Source organism: Anguilla anguilla, chromosome 3, assembly GCF_013347855.1.
Source record: "Anguilla anguilla isolate fAngAng1 chromosome 3, fAngAng1.pri, whole genome shotgun sequence".
Lineage (NCBI taxonomy): Eukaryota > Metazoa > Chordata > Actinopteri > Anguilliformes > Anguillidae > Anguilla > Anguilla anguilla.
This window is the reverse complement of record NC_049203.1, coordinates 53474252-53489892: the sequence shown is the minus strand read 5'-3', so window position 1 is coordinate 53489892 and position 15641 is coordinate 53474252. Positions and strand designations below refer to the sequence as shown.

Here is a 15641-nt window from a genome sequence, read left to right as displayed (position 1 = left end):
TAGAAGACAAGAAAGTGAGTACAGGATGATTAAAAACTGAAAAAAAAATCCTAAATTGTCAGCTTAAGTAATTGCTAATGATCTCTATACAGTTGGGGGGTGAAAGTATTATGCTGTGCGCAGAAGACTGAGAGGGGCAAATTACAGAGGATACAGGTGCTGATAAGAAGTTTATATCTGTTTTGGAAAGTTTTATGGACAGATAAGACAAAGACAAAAAACCCTTAGCAGAGTGATGAAAGGTGAAAGTGTGGACTATTCTGGTCCCTCGACACACTATTTCATTTGTCAAGCATGGTGTTTTGTTCAGTTTAGTTTATTTGACAAAATTAAAACACATGTATCAAAAGACTTGCATGTGAAGAAATTGTCAAGGATAACAACAAAAAAAAAGTCCTGGACTTATTTTCATCGTGGTCCTTGATGTTCCATCAAGGTAGAGGCAGTATGATGGCTTGGGCCTGTATGGCTGCATCTGGAACTGATTCAGTGCTCTTGATTGATGAGGTAACCAGCAACAGAATGGCAGCTTAAAGATACATGAACATATTCAGAGAAATGCCACCAAACTCATTGGACAGAAGTTTATCATGTAGCAAGTCACCGACCAAAAACACAGTAAACATAACAAAGGAACTTATTAGGAAGAAAGGGCGGAAGTGTTTTACATGGCCAAGTCAGTCACCATATTTATATTCAATTGAACATGCTTTTGATTTACCTAAGAGGAAAATTAAGTCTGAAACACTAGGAACTGAAAGAGGCAGAGCATCACAAAGGATCACTTCATGAAGCTAATGATGTCCAAGAGTCTCAGACTCAAAGCAGTCTTCAAATGTATGCAACAAAATATTGACCTTGCATGTCATTTGTCAATTTGTCAAAATTTACTTTGTCCCAATATGTATTCTGACATGAAATAGGGGGGCTTGACTCATCAAATGACATTGTTCTAATATAGTTCAATATTTTGTGCAGTATTTGGACAGTGACATATTTTTATTGTTTTGGCTTTGCATTCCAGCATGTGGAATTTGAAACGAAACAATGACGTTAAAGTGCAGACTATCACCTTTAATTTGAGAGTATTTGTATTTGTATCCATATTAGGTTCATGTACAATCTCTGTACAAATTACAGCCACCCACCCCCCAACCCCCCTAATTTTACAGGAGCAAGATTTATTGGACAAATAGACAATCTGTAATAAAGTCATCGTTTTTTGTACTTAGTTGCAAATCCTTCGCATTCCATGACTACCTGAAGTCTGTGACCCATAGACATCACCAGATGCTGGGTATCTTTCCTGGTGACACTCTGCAGGGTCTGTACTGCAGCCATCTTCAGCTCCTGTTTGTTTCTGAGGCATTCGCCTTTAGACTTGTCTTCAGCAAGAGAAACACATGTTCAACTGGATTCAGGACAGGTGATTGACTAGGCCAATCAAGAACATTCCACTTTTTGGCCCTGACAAACTCCAGGGTTGCTTAGCAGTGTGTTTGGGGTCATTGTCCTGCTGCAAGGTAAAGTACTTTCCACTGAGGCAGTTGGTTGGATCTGAGCATATAAAATGTTTCTGTAGATTTAAGAATTTATCCTACTGCTGCCATCACATTATCAATGAAGACAGCTGAGCCAGTTCTAGCGGCAGCCATACATGCCCAAGGCATAATACTACCTTCACCATGTTTCAAATATGAAGAGGGTGCTTTGAACCTTTCTGAACGATTCTCCACACTTCTCTTTCCATCACTTTTGGTACAGGTTAATACTCATCTCATCTGTCCAAAAGAGTTTGTTCCAGAACTCTCTAGTTTTTAAACATGCTTATTAGCAAACTCTAACCTGGCTGTTCTATTCTTGTGGTTCACCTGTGGTTTGCATCTTGCAGTGAACCCTCTAAGGTTGTTCTGGAGTAGTCTTCTGTTTATGTTAGACTCTGATACATACATGCATACATCCTGAACAGTGTTCCTGATCTATTTGCTACTGATGAGCTCACCAGTCTGTTTTTGCTTCTTAACAATGTACCAAATAGTTGATTTTGATACATCCAATGTTGTGGCTATGTTTCTGGTTGATTTATTCTGATTTGTTCACCCCATGATGGCTTGTTTTACTGACATTGACACTTGTTGGTCTTCATATTGACAGACAACAACAACATAATGCAAATTCCACATCATCTGGTCACATGAGATTTATTTTATATGTGAATCGGTGGACATTTTCCTTTCGTGATTATACTATGATATATGTGTTGCCTATGAATTTACACCAGAGCACATCTCCCTTAGGCCAAACACATGCATCCAGAAGTACCTTTAACACATTTTGACATTCATACCCCTTTCACATTACAAATACACACACTCAAACACATCTTTTTAAACACAGGCTCTTTGTAGAGTTGTATTGCTACCCCGACGATACCACACTTAACTTCAATATTAATCTACATTAGCTGCACAGAATTAGCATTGCTCCCCCTACATTACACTACTCTGTATTACATTAAAATATTGTTTAAGTGGGTCTGTGAAATGCTGGGGAGGGGGAGATTCTATAGTCAGTTGCAGCTATTTTTAGGATATTTTAAAATCCGTTGTTTTTTTTACTCATGCTTGCTTTTGTAGCCTAAGGCTTGCAGTGCAGAGAGTTGTGTGCTATGAACAATAGATTAACTTACATATTTATAGGAATTGTGAGGGCAGTACTAAATATTTAAGATGTGAATCATATGATAGGTGCTTTCACCTTGTGCGGAAAGTTGTATTGCACAATCTACTTGAATTGTAAGAAGTGTAGCTGATTGAGCTAACCTCTCTCTCATTGAGTTGAAACCTTCTCAGTGTTTTAATACATAGTTACTCTCCATTATTTTCAAAAAATAAGAATTTATTAATCTTGCTACACCTTACTTATACAAGGAAGTTCCTTCCTACCTTTAGCCTCCCAGCCCAAGCCCTCTTTTACCGAGAGCTCACTGGGAAACCAAAGGTGGTGGCAGCACTCACCACCCGCGAACCCGGTTCTATTACAGTTCTATTACAGTACAGTAAACCACGGCCACTTCAGGTCTGAATACAAATAGAAACACGGATACTTCTATCAGTCGAACAAATGTTTAGTTTATTATTTCTGCCCGGCAGCCATGAGGAATCCTCCCAGGGTTGCGAGTTGCGACAGACACCCTTGATAACTGCATAAAATGAATAAAACCGGTTGCATAAAAACAATGCAGTTAATTAACTATATAGTATTGTTGCCCACTGTTCATTACAACTGTTCAGAGAAATATTTAAAAAAAAGTATTTAACTAGAATTTTCTTCCACAAAATTATAGGCTAGGTGTCAAAATAATTGGCAGCCCTGTAAACCTCCTGGAGTATTTTGTGAGATTAGTGATCATATTAGATGGGGGTGGGGCAGGAGGTCTTTCACTATTATACATATGGAAACGTCCAAGAGCCTTTGTTTTATGCTTAGAGGATGCCCCTTTCATTTCAAACTTCCCTCAGGAAGCTGAAACCTGGCCACAAATGGATCTTTCAGTAAGATAATGATCTGCAGCACACCTCAACATCAACCCTGAATCACTTAGAGGAAAGAAAGATGGAGGTTTTGGAATGGCCATCATAGTGCCCAGACTTCGGTATTATTGGGGAGATCTCAAATATGCAGTGCATTCAAGGACACCTACACATATTTCTGAGCAGAAATGTTCCATGATATTTCATGAATAAGAATAGGAAGACTTCCAGAAGCCAAGTTTACTAAATTATTTTTTTTAAGAAGTAATAAATCAAAATTAATAGCAATCATGGATTAAAACTGCCTCAACAATCTAATGGTATTCACACGCAGCAGATGCAAGTTTGGCACTTGCATACCTTTGTGGGCACTGACAGCACCACTGCACTGCGGTGATAGAAGAAGATTAATTGTAGCTTGGTTTCTTACAAGCACCCCCAATACCCCTTGGGTTTTCTCTTGTGGTCAGAAAGCAGAAGGTAAACCATCAATGTCAATCAGCATGACACATATTCCTGTGATCTTCCCCTCCGGTATGCCAAAACACAAGCAAGAAAAAATGATAGGCTCAGTGTGTGTGCGTGCATGTGTGTGTGTGTGTGCGCGTGTGTGCGCGAGGGTGTGTGTGTTTGTTTGTGCTTTGTGTTCATGAGTCATAGTATGAATTGAGAAAAAAGGCGAGGTAAATTTAGAAACATTTTTTAAACTGCTCAATGACTATCACATGTAAATAGAAATTTCTACAAAGTTGATAGTCCCCAGTTGCCAACTAAATCGGATTCCAAATGAAACACATTCCCATTAACTGCTTCAGTTCTCTCTCTTTCTCTCACCCTCTGGAGGATACTGCAGCAAAAGCCTACATGAGCAGTGAAACAATGTACAGACTGAGAATTTATGCTACCGTACTTACTGGATCTCACGTGAAAAATACTTTAGATTACTGAAGTGTTATGCAACTGAATGATTCAGAATTCATACTGTAAATTGAAAATGCGTTACTCATATTTCAAAGGAAATGCCTTTTTTTGTTCCAAATGTGTAATACATTTTTACTAAGTTATACCCGTGTGGCAGCCTCTGGTGTATTCAGTCGCACATTGTCCTATCAATATCTCTGCCAACGACTGCCAGAAGATTTGGTGCCACTGGGGCCTCTAGGCTGTAAATCTGGGACAGCAGTTGTGTGGGCTCTCCAGACAAATGGTGTGAGCTTTGCTTTATAACCGTATTGCGTGTCTCAAATTTCAGGCTCAACCACATATTAAGAAAATGTGCTCCTGTCCTTGGACTTCCCTCTGAGACAGCAGTAAGAGTAAGAAAAGTCCAGTCATCTACCACGGCATCACTGCAGGCAGCATCGTCAGATGTGATGCTAAGAAGGGATATTTCTAGCAAGCGCAAAACAACCTGGCAATGCTAGACAACGCCGCCATAAGGTTATTTATTTATTGATCAAACTAGAACCCTACCTATTGTATGTTTCAGCTAATAGGTCCAAATCAGTATATTCTTGTTTCAGAGCATTTGTGCCCTGATAAAGTCATGAAACAAAATGTTCTTACAACTGTCTCTGACACAAAATTCTTTATTCATTAGCGCAAAACAACCTGGCAATGCTAGACAACGCCGCCATAAGGTTATTTATTTATTGATCAAACTAGAACCCTACCGATTGTATGTTTCAGCTAATAGGTCCAAATCAGTATATTCTTGTTTCAGAGCATTTGTGCCCTGATAAAGTCATGAAACAAAATGTTCTTACAACTGTCTCTGACACAAAATTCTTTATTCATTATATGTATGTCAGAATTGTTTCAGGAAATGTACTGATGGATTCATAAATGTAAAATGTGAATCGGCTATGCAATTAACCAATAACAGCTCTGTCTTTCTGGAAAATAAAAAAAGGAAATAATGAAATCCTTTCAACCATGTTTTGCTAAAACTTTTCATGCATTTACATATCAAGTTCTTTCTCATTTCAAGTTTTTATAGGGGATTAAATATGAGAACAACCTTAATATAGATAGAACAAAACCAACAACCGTATTACTTCTCTTTTGCACATTCTGGAAAATCATTCACAGCTTCAATATCCTTTATCGGCTGCTAGGAAGGCATATCTGAGAAAGTGGGCCACTATGCTCTCCCCCTAGATATGTGTCACATTCCCTCCATCTTTTGTCATAACACAAAAATTCCATGTCCTTCCATTTCCTGTTACAAAAGCAGCTGCAAGCAATTCAGAGAGAGAGAGAGAGGGAGAGAGAGAGAAGGGGGGGGGGGGGGTTGGGCCTCATTTGGATTGCATTCACTTAATAGGAAGCCAGCTTATTTGTCTGTCTCTTCAATGAGATCAAGACCAGCCACAGTGGCTACAAGACCTTTCCATTACTGTACACACATTGGAATGTTACCGCATTTTGTAAACATTTCACCCCCTTAGAAGGTGAGTCACACGGGTCTAATGAGAAGGGGGCATTCCTCTGAACTCAGCAATCATGCTCTGCCAATTGCAGTCATTTTAAAGCATACCTGCCCTTGCATGTGAAGTGCTGACATGGTCCTTGATATGAGAGCTAACGACAGAATCACTGGGGATACTGTTTTGAGCCTACTGACACTGACCACTATTTTATTTCATGGCGGAAAAAATCATCGGCGATTAGCAAAGACCCGGAGTATACACATTGCATGCACGGTATCTCTTTCCTAAAGGGCAAGAGGGAAAAAAAAACACATTCTGTTTGCAGCCGTATATATAAAAATAAAATCAATTCTAGTTCATCCAGTTATGGCCTCTGATATATTTTACAGGACCCCGTGCTGTAAAAGGGCTTTTATTTCAAAGTTTGGAACTGTGGAACAAGAAACAATGCTATTGCTACGCACCTGGTCTTAAAATTGCAACATGCTATACAATACGCTTGTGACCTTTCATTTGATGCAGTGGCTATGTTTCCATTCGAGGTACTAGATTTTACTCCAAAATGCCAATATTGAAAAACAGCGCACAAGCAGAAAGATCTTTAGATGGGATTAGACTGAAAGAGTCTGCTTCCTTCATCCTGCGTAATAGGAGAATTTGAGACTCAACATGCCGAATGCATACAAATTTGAATGACTTAACATCAAATCTGTGTAATGGTGAAATAGTGAAATAGTTCATGACACGTCTGGTAAGTGACAATTATGGAAATAAAATAAGAAATTATATATTTACAAATAATCTTTGATTTGCCTTTCCAATGGGGGCTGTTGAAGCAGCAGCCAGATAAGTGATGTGCCAATATTTTCTGGTAAATGAAAGTCTATGTAAAAAGTCTTCAGTAACAAACATGGTAATGAATTATATATATATATATATATATGTGTGTGTGTGTGTGTGTAGAAATGTAGAATAATTCTTACATATTCAAACTCTTTTGCAGGCATTCAAAAAATTGGTACTCATTTATCAGCTTTATTGTTGCATTATACTTTATATGATAGCGCATGAATGCACATGGACACAAACTTTTTTTTACTTTTTTCAGGTATAGGCATCATATTAGCTCATTTCTAACACATACATACAGTATTGATTCATGTCACTTCATTGCATTGTTACAATGTTTGTAGCAGAGAAAGCTTTTTATGAAATAAATACATACAATAAAACTGTCACGAGGTGGGAATTATTAATGGAGTCACAAACAAACTGATTGTATAGTTGGCTACTATCTTAGGCCATAACAGTTAATCATAAGATATAATGGAATATGCATTTGGTCAAACCATACTGGTATTTTCTCATTTTTATGTAAAGCTTTGTTACGTCCATTCTACTAGTTTGCACAAGCACGTACCAATTGAACAGAATGTTAGACACACGGAGAAGGCATTACTGACAAAAATCTGAACTAGGAAGAGCAGAATATTTGCACTGGATGTAAAGCAATGAGAAACATGCTTTATTATTTCTCTTACGAATGGTATCAGTGAACTGTGTGTATGTCAGTAAAATCAATTATTTTCAGGAAAAGAAGAAACAGTGTGAAGGGCTGTGTGCGTGTGTGTGTGTTCACATGGCCAGCCAACCTCTATGGCTGTAGCTGAGAGAAAGCCTTGTTTATTCTTAATTACACCAATTAATTAAATAAGATTTCTTTGTTTTTCTCCTTTTTTTCAGTGTAGACAAAGTAATCCGTATAAGCTCCTTGGAAAAGGACATGAGCATTGCTGCGTATTTCAAATTGGGGAAAAAAGGGAGGAAAGCATACAAAAAAATCAAATGGAATTGTGAGTCATAGACACTGACAACACAGTTAAGCATGGTCTTATGATAAACAATGGCAAAAAGAGCAATTGAATTTCCATATGCAGCATGAAGGAGCCTATAACAATGCACCCAGAAGACTGTACATACATCTAGATTCTGAATATTGTTATTAATCTGTCATACATTTGCTCTAGGACAGGAATTGATATCTCCCTCCTTGTGTGAAGCTTAATAAATGATACATTATAGACTGCCGATAATTGGCACCATTGACTGAAAATGACCAAAGAAGGCGGTATAAAATAACACTGATGATGAGCTGTACTGTATGGTTTAAAAGAACAGGATGGCTACATTCTTTTTTGCTAATACAACTGTTCAGAGAAACATTTTTTAAGAAGTACTAATTTTATTTTTCCAAAACGATAAGTGTAAAAATTGTGCAGGTGTTACTTTTTGGTCTCATCTTACCATAACATCCAGGCCCAATGCAATTGTAGTGCAATCCTTGTGAATGAGGGTAGACAAAGTACTGAAAACAGGGGTGCCAATAATTTTAACACCCATGACTTTGGAAAATAAAATAATTACTTAAATAATCAACCGTATTGTCATAACAGGATATAATTTTCTCATTTTTGTGAGTATACAATATAGTTTATTACCTGTGTTATTTTATATAGCCTTTTTCTCCATTTTAATCAAGGCTGCCAGTAGAGTCCTGTGTACATAATTACAATAAACTAACTTAATTGAACATGAACATGTGAAAACTATATGAGGAAAAATTAAAAGAAAAAGCGGCATGAACCAGTATAACCTTGTTGAAACTTGTTGACATTTAATGGCGAATTACATAATGCTAATTTTAGGAGCAATCCAAATAATTAAGGAACCCATTGCTTTTTGGGGGGGGAAATGGTTATAGTTATGTGTTTGTAGCTCACACTCACGCTACACTGTTTCTGTTACGTCTTCCTGCGCAGTTTACTGTGGAAGGGGGAAGCAGGTCTCATTCTGTTGCAGCAATTTCCCAATGAGACTGCTATTACCCCATGGTTGAGTAACTACCTAACGCTCTCACTGAGGAATCACTACGTGCTTTCTTTAACGCCAGGCATTTACAAGGGCAAAATAAAATTAATTTTGAATAATTTTCACGAGAAATTGACATTATTTACTGTAATGAATACACTGACTGAAAAAACAAGTCAGCGAAAAAGATAGCCTTATTCAAATTCTACAAACAAACTAGGGAATGAAAAATGTAAAAAAAAATAAAAATAAAAAAACACACATTTTAGTTTAAAATATATTTACATAATGCACTCTAAAACTATGCCACATGGCCTCCCAAATGATGGGTAAATTATGGACAAAAGATGATTCACTAGTGTCTTCCAGTGGACTTGACTGCAAATGTTTTGCCTGCAGAATTTGCAGACTACTGGGACTGGAAGTAGAATCTGAAAAGTATTCTGAAAGTATTCACAAATAAGGCCCCAAAGGGTCTTCACATCCACTTGTTTTTGCTCTACCCCAGTACCTTAATTGCCGTTGTTTGAAATCTACAGCTATTCTTGGTAATTTGACTGTATTCTTGTTGAAGGTATTTTGAGGGTTTAAAAGCATAATGGAAACCTGTGCCTACCAAGCATGACAGGCAGAAATCACCGTGGAATAAACTCCAATATCACAGTCTTTTTTTTCCATATAAATTTGACAATAATGAAAAGTCCCTCAGAATCTCTACCTTGGAGAGATTGACAGGAGCGAATATCTATCAAACAGAACACAGTCTCCATACCGTATCGGTTCACATCTGCAGTGCTAATCTTTAAAATAAGAAATGACACTTTGCTAATAATAACTGTGTGAAATCTCTCACCCGCTCACAGGTTTAGCAGAAGGAAAGGGGCAGCTTAAGAGAGGCAGCAGCGGTTTTATTTATGGGATGACAGTGGGGAGATGTGAGGAGAACCGCTGCCATATCAGTCATGCGGCAGAAGACCTTCTCTTGGCTCTCTCAATCACTTGCAGCCTACAGAGATAGGGCCAGTCTTGCTGGACATTAGTATTGATTCTAATAATGGGGAAGGTCAGAAGCGGTACACCACATAGCATGACATTCTCTCTTCCTCTCTCTCTCTCTCTCTCTCTCTCTGTATCTCTCTCTCTCTCCCTCCCTCCCTCTCCACTTTCAGTTGATTAAAAGATTGAATTTAGTTTTATTTTAACCCACTTCCCTCCCCTACCTCTTAATGTGCTTCTCTCTCATCTGCGATATAATTTGTATTTGTCACCTGTTTTAGTTTTTTATTTTCTTTCTTCTTTTCTGTTATTTATTATAGGCCTACAAAAATAGAAACAAACCGCAATAAGTATTATGAAGACTGCTACTGGTGATGGACGTTCTGAGGAACAACTCAGGACTCAAATAAATGCCAGAGGAGGCACATTTGAAAATACGTCACAGCATTGCAGTATTTGATACTTGTCTTTCCAGGCGTGTTATCATGTCAATCCTTGCACTTCATTACCTGAAATGTCCCTGTAGTGCTGCTAATGGTGCTTGTGGTGTTTATCGCACTTAGCAAACAGCTTTATGAAATGGTTTTACAGCCCATTACAACATAATGAGCTTAATTATGCGAATTTGGTTATTTTAAAAATAACCAAATTCACGCGTCATCTCCAATGGAGAGTCACCGCACAGGCTCTAGGACCAAGGATGTAATTCAAGAGGGAAAATGTTGATGTTCAGGGCTGTGGCACCATACGGAAGCAAGGTTGAGTCCTCTGACCTTTGCGTTTTCAGATCCACACCCAGACAAAATCCTCTATCCTTTACACAAACCACTGCTCTTAACACCATTTGTGCGCCAAACACTGCCAGTCAGTTTGTTTGTGCACTTAGGATTAAAAAGTACAACAGCTCGAAGTCATGGGGTTTATATCGACTGTTATAATGGCCAGCAGCCACACAACCATGTTCCTGATTCCCTGAATTCCCTGAGAGGCTTGTGGGGCTTAGACTTGGTTAATACTTGAATAAGAGACATCCTCCTGGGAAAAAAAGTTACAACTAGAAGTGGTTCCAGTGGGCCAGCAGTCTTCCTACTGTACCAAGAGAAGCACTGTGATATAGGAGACACCATCCCCTGCAAGAGACGTTAAACCGAGGTCCTGGCTCACCGTGGTCATTAAAGATCCCATGGTACTTATTGCAAGAAGTAGGGACTTCACTGTGTGTCTTGGCAAATTCCCAACCTGGCTCTCTGAACCTGGCCGCCTAATCATTCTTCCGTTTAATTGGCTTAAAAATTCCCTCTCCGTCCACCTCCACTGCTGATGTGTGGTGAGTTTTTGGGCATAAAATGACTGCTGTGCGTTGTTAAGGCAATCCTCGATGATGATGCATAGCTTTGTTTAAGTCAATACCAGGGATTTTATTATGGACATTAAAGGGAAAGCAGGAAGAAAAAGTCAGAGAGTAACATGAAAATACCAATGAAGAAGTTTGTTATTGAGTACTCAAGGCAATTTCTAGGGTAAGAAAATAGACTGAGAATATTTATAGCTATGTTCTTTAATTATAGCACATTGTCACCGTGTTTCATGACTTTGGCAAGACTGACTGAAGATCAGAAATCATTTGTACATTTTGTTTGTTTCATCATTACAACTGGAAAGTAAAAATTAATAATGATTTTGTTAGTTTTGTAGGCATCAAATTACAAAAGAGAAATGCATCTATAATTGGACTAATGTAGACCTGCTGCCATTTTAATGAGCTGCTTCTTATTTTTAACTGACCTGTTTTAGTAAAAAAAACATAAATGGTGCATGCGTAATGGGGTAGACGTGCTACGAGTTTTGAACCGAATGGACTGAACGGAGATGTAGTATTTAGCCTACTACTATTGAATCAGCGCAATAAATAGGCCTTGCAACGATGTCTATGGCCCCGTGAATGTGCAACAGCCATTGGAGAGAAGGAACTGTAAATCTGCTGCAAGACTACACTCGTTTGCTTTCTGTTCGTCACTATGAACATGCAGTATTTGAGATTTTAAATATTTAAATCCGCAATCCGTCAGCATTACGAAGTTAACTCATACTGATGACACCAGCATCCCATTTGTCACCCTACTTTCCATTCCACATGCTCTGACATGTCACACTGCCCTGACCCATTTCTTTCCTCTCATTGTCTGACAAGACTTTAGGGTTTGCTACTGTTCATGTTCTTAACAGCTTGCTTGGGCCTGTGTTACAGGAGTCTAGAGTCAAACATGCTTGAGGGAGGGAGAAATTACAACAAAGAAATTACAACTCTGAAGTGTGTTGCTCTCCAGTGTCACACAAAATGGAGGTGTAGTGTGAGACAGGAACTCTGCAAAAGCTGTATTTACATACATATATGCAACACATTGCATATATTAAATAACTGTCACCACCTATTAGGAAGTAATCAAAAAATAGTGCTTGTGTGTAGACACTGCAGAAAGAGAGAGAGAGAGAGAGAGAAAAGACTAGCAGCACTAGTAGTATGTGCTCACCAGTGGCTCTATACAACAGGAAATGACTAAACCATGCTCATCTGGGATTATAACTTGACAGACACAGATCAGACTACCAGAAAACCAGCACTCTGAATGATAATAATAATGCTAAGAATAAATATACATATATATGCATAAATAAATAATATGTTATACTGCAAATTGTTTATGTCCTTACAATTTGTAAGGAGCAAAAAGCATTTTAATAAAGAATTTTATAAAGACCTTGATGGTAATAACCCATATGCAGGTCAGTGGAATTCAGTCAGCTGTATCCCATTTACAGGGGTTTCCTGCCACGTCTTTATGCTGCCAGCTTTCAGTAAGCTGCTTAAAAGGCTGACCCGCGGGAAAGCTGTTAGCTCTGAGGTAACAGGCCTCATCTCTGCTAATTTAGCCCAAAACCATTAATGCCACTCGGTGCCCTCAAAGATGTCACACGTGTTCTAAAACTCAAAGTGAGAAATCTCATTATTTCACGTAGAGAGAGGAAAAAAAAAAGGGTCCCGCAGAAAATGGACGCCACTGTCGTTTCTTGGAGCCTCGCTCCTCGGCATGTAGCATTCCACGTGCGAAATAATCAAAATGTGAGCAGAGGGGTCGGCTCATCAAAGGGCCCTGCTGCAGGGGCAGTAAGGACAGGTCGGGGACAGCAGCATTTCAAAGGTGGCTTTCCTTTCATCCTTCTGACAGCCGAATGAGGTTATTCTGTCAAAAAAAAAAACAGCCAGGGTTTGTCACACACCTGCAACTGTAAAAATGGTCTTTTCCCCCAGCCACCATCTCACTGCGAACTGAAACTGGAAATGAAACCTCAGGAGTGGTCCACACCTCCTTTGGACTCTTTGTAGAGATAAAGTGGAAACCAGAAACAAACCACAGCTTGAAGGACCTGTAATACTATGAATGGTACACGTGCAATACTGTTTGATTGATTGTTCAAAATCTGCACCGGGATATTATGACACATTGATAAATAATAAGACTTAATGAATTATCTGTGTTCGGCAATATCATGCAGCCCATTTCCATAATGGTGAAACAGTGAAACGGAATGGTGATGCATGGCTCTAATCATCTTAAAGATATCACTGTACAAGTCTGACAAATGACAGACTAAATGATGCATTAACGTCCGGCCTTGCTTGCAAGCCAGATCAATTCAAAATCCAAGTAGTCATTAATGTTTTCTTGGTATTTTGTGTGAACACATCTATAATCAGGTTCAATGTTAACATGGTCGCAGGAAATGACAGTTACAATCTAATCTATGTGACAGAAAATGTATTACAATCCTATGGCATGACTGCAGAATGGTATTGCTCCCAATGATTATTATCTTGTTGTTATTGCTCAAACACATTTATATATGTTTCCCATTTAACATTGTAAAGAAAACATATTTCCTTATATGGGTAATATTTTTGCTGTATCAATATTTTAGAATCTGAGCTAAATGACATTTCAAATTTTTAGCTCTTCAGATTTACCAGATTTAGAAGACAACAGAGGAAATTTGTTGAATCTTATAAAGCTGGTTAACAAATATGTCGGTATGTTGATTCCACAAAGATTAACTGCTCACTTATAATTCATGGTCGGATGCTTTTTAGTTTGTAAAAAAAAAATTAATTTGGAAGCAACAGGAAGAATGCGCTGGTGTTGAGATGATAATTTAGTATCGATTTCTAGGCCTGAGAGTCAGAAAATAAAAATAATAATAAATTACAATCATATCCAAACAGGTGTTCCGGTCTTTATGAATACCTTATTAGAATATCTCTCTGCTTATCTCTAGGCCTCTCTTGGACCCTTAGGTACAGCCAATGCCTGTAGTGGTGGTTTGATTCAAAGCAGATCAACCCAGTCCCCATCTCCTGTTAGAAGTGGGACCGGCTGTGGTGGTGAGGTGTGCCCAGCTTGTTGCTACAGGGATCTTGTAGGACAGTCCACCAGTAATGCAGGGACATGTTGAATTAAGGGGACGACAGTGTAACGATTACATCTGCCACCAAGCAGGCAGGGTGTGACATCACGTGGAAAGAGCCTGGTAGCACCCCACTGCAGCCTTATTAGGTTCCCTAGACCTTTTAGAAATGTGGTAAAGTCCCTGTCTGTTCTAAGGGCTGTTCTGTATCCAGAAAATCACAACCTCCACACCCCCCAACCTTTGAATAGACACTGCATTTTCCATTTATATTTTCATTTTATTTAGTGTGTTATTTGTGTGTGTGTGTGTGTGTGCGTGTGCTTGTTATCAACATGCAACAAGGACAAACATGCTTCTCAGTGCCTGCCGAAACAACAATAACATGACAGCCGCCTTTGTTGTAATCGTTCCCTTTATTCTTGAATAATTCTCCAATTAAAAACAGCTGTGTTCTATACTGCCCTTTTTTCTCCATCTACACTTATATTAAAAATGATAAAGTGATGGAGGTCCGGGTATCCCAATCACAGAAAGGTATAAACGTTACCTCCTGTCCACTCAGCTGGATTGTGTGCAGTAATCTACATTGTTGAGTTCTGCACCCAGTGACATCTTTTCTGCCGTCTTATCTCCCCTTTCTACAAATAATGAATAAAAACCCATTTACTTCTCTTTAAATGGAAAATAATCAAAACTACCACCGAACACATGCCGTGAATAAGGCTGCATCCTTTTAATGCCTCATCCCTCATTCACCAGCCATACTGTAGTCTCACTGCCTGGTATAAATTTGATCTGAAATGACAATTGCAGAGGTGCAGACACCCTATGATCTGAGAGGAAACTGCTTCAGCATTTTAACTATGCGTCCTTTATCCTCTGTAGCACTTTATGTTTGCTAAAAGGGTTTGCATTATGTACTTGAAATGTCTTTTCGAAACTTGTGCATTGTGGTTCATTTTCCGTACGCAGCTGTATAAGCTTTCACTGTAAATTAATTAAAGCCTATATAAGATTACATTTTTGGGTATTCCTTATCTTAAGATTATATGATAGCTAATAATGTCAGGGTTCCATCATGGCCAAGTAATGGTTGTGTCAAGTGCACTTGATATGTTATCTTGGGATTATGAGACAACATAATGTGTTATCTCAGGGCTTTGTCAGAAAATATCATAATGCACCCAATGTTTTGAGGTTACTAGCTATGTTATCATTATGAATGACCTTGAAAACCATGGATATCAAGTTGCGATTTTGAGAGCAACACTTTCAGTTAGATTCTATTGTACCTTCATTTCATGTACTGTTTTCAAATGCATCATTGTGTAGCAAACTAAAGAAACTA

At 38.5% G+C, this 15641-nt stretch overlaps 1 protein-coding gene across 3 annotated transcripts in view; it reads right to left on the bottom strand.

Moving 5' to 3' along the window:
- The window catches only part of nlgn3a (neuroligin 3a), a 208625-nt gene that overhangs the window by 180790 nt on the left and 12194 nt on the right, over positions 1-15641 (bottom strand). The window lies entirely within an intron of this gene.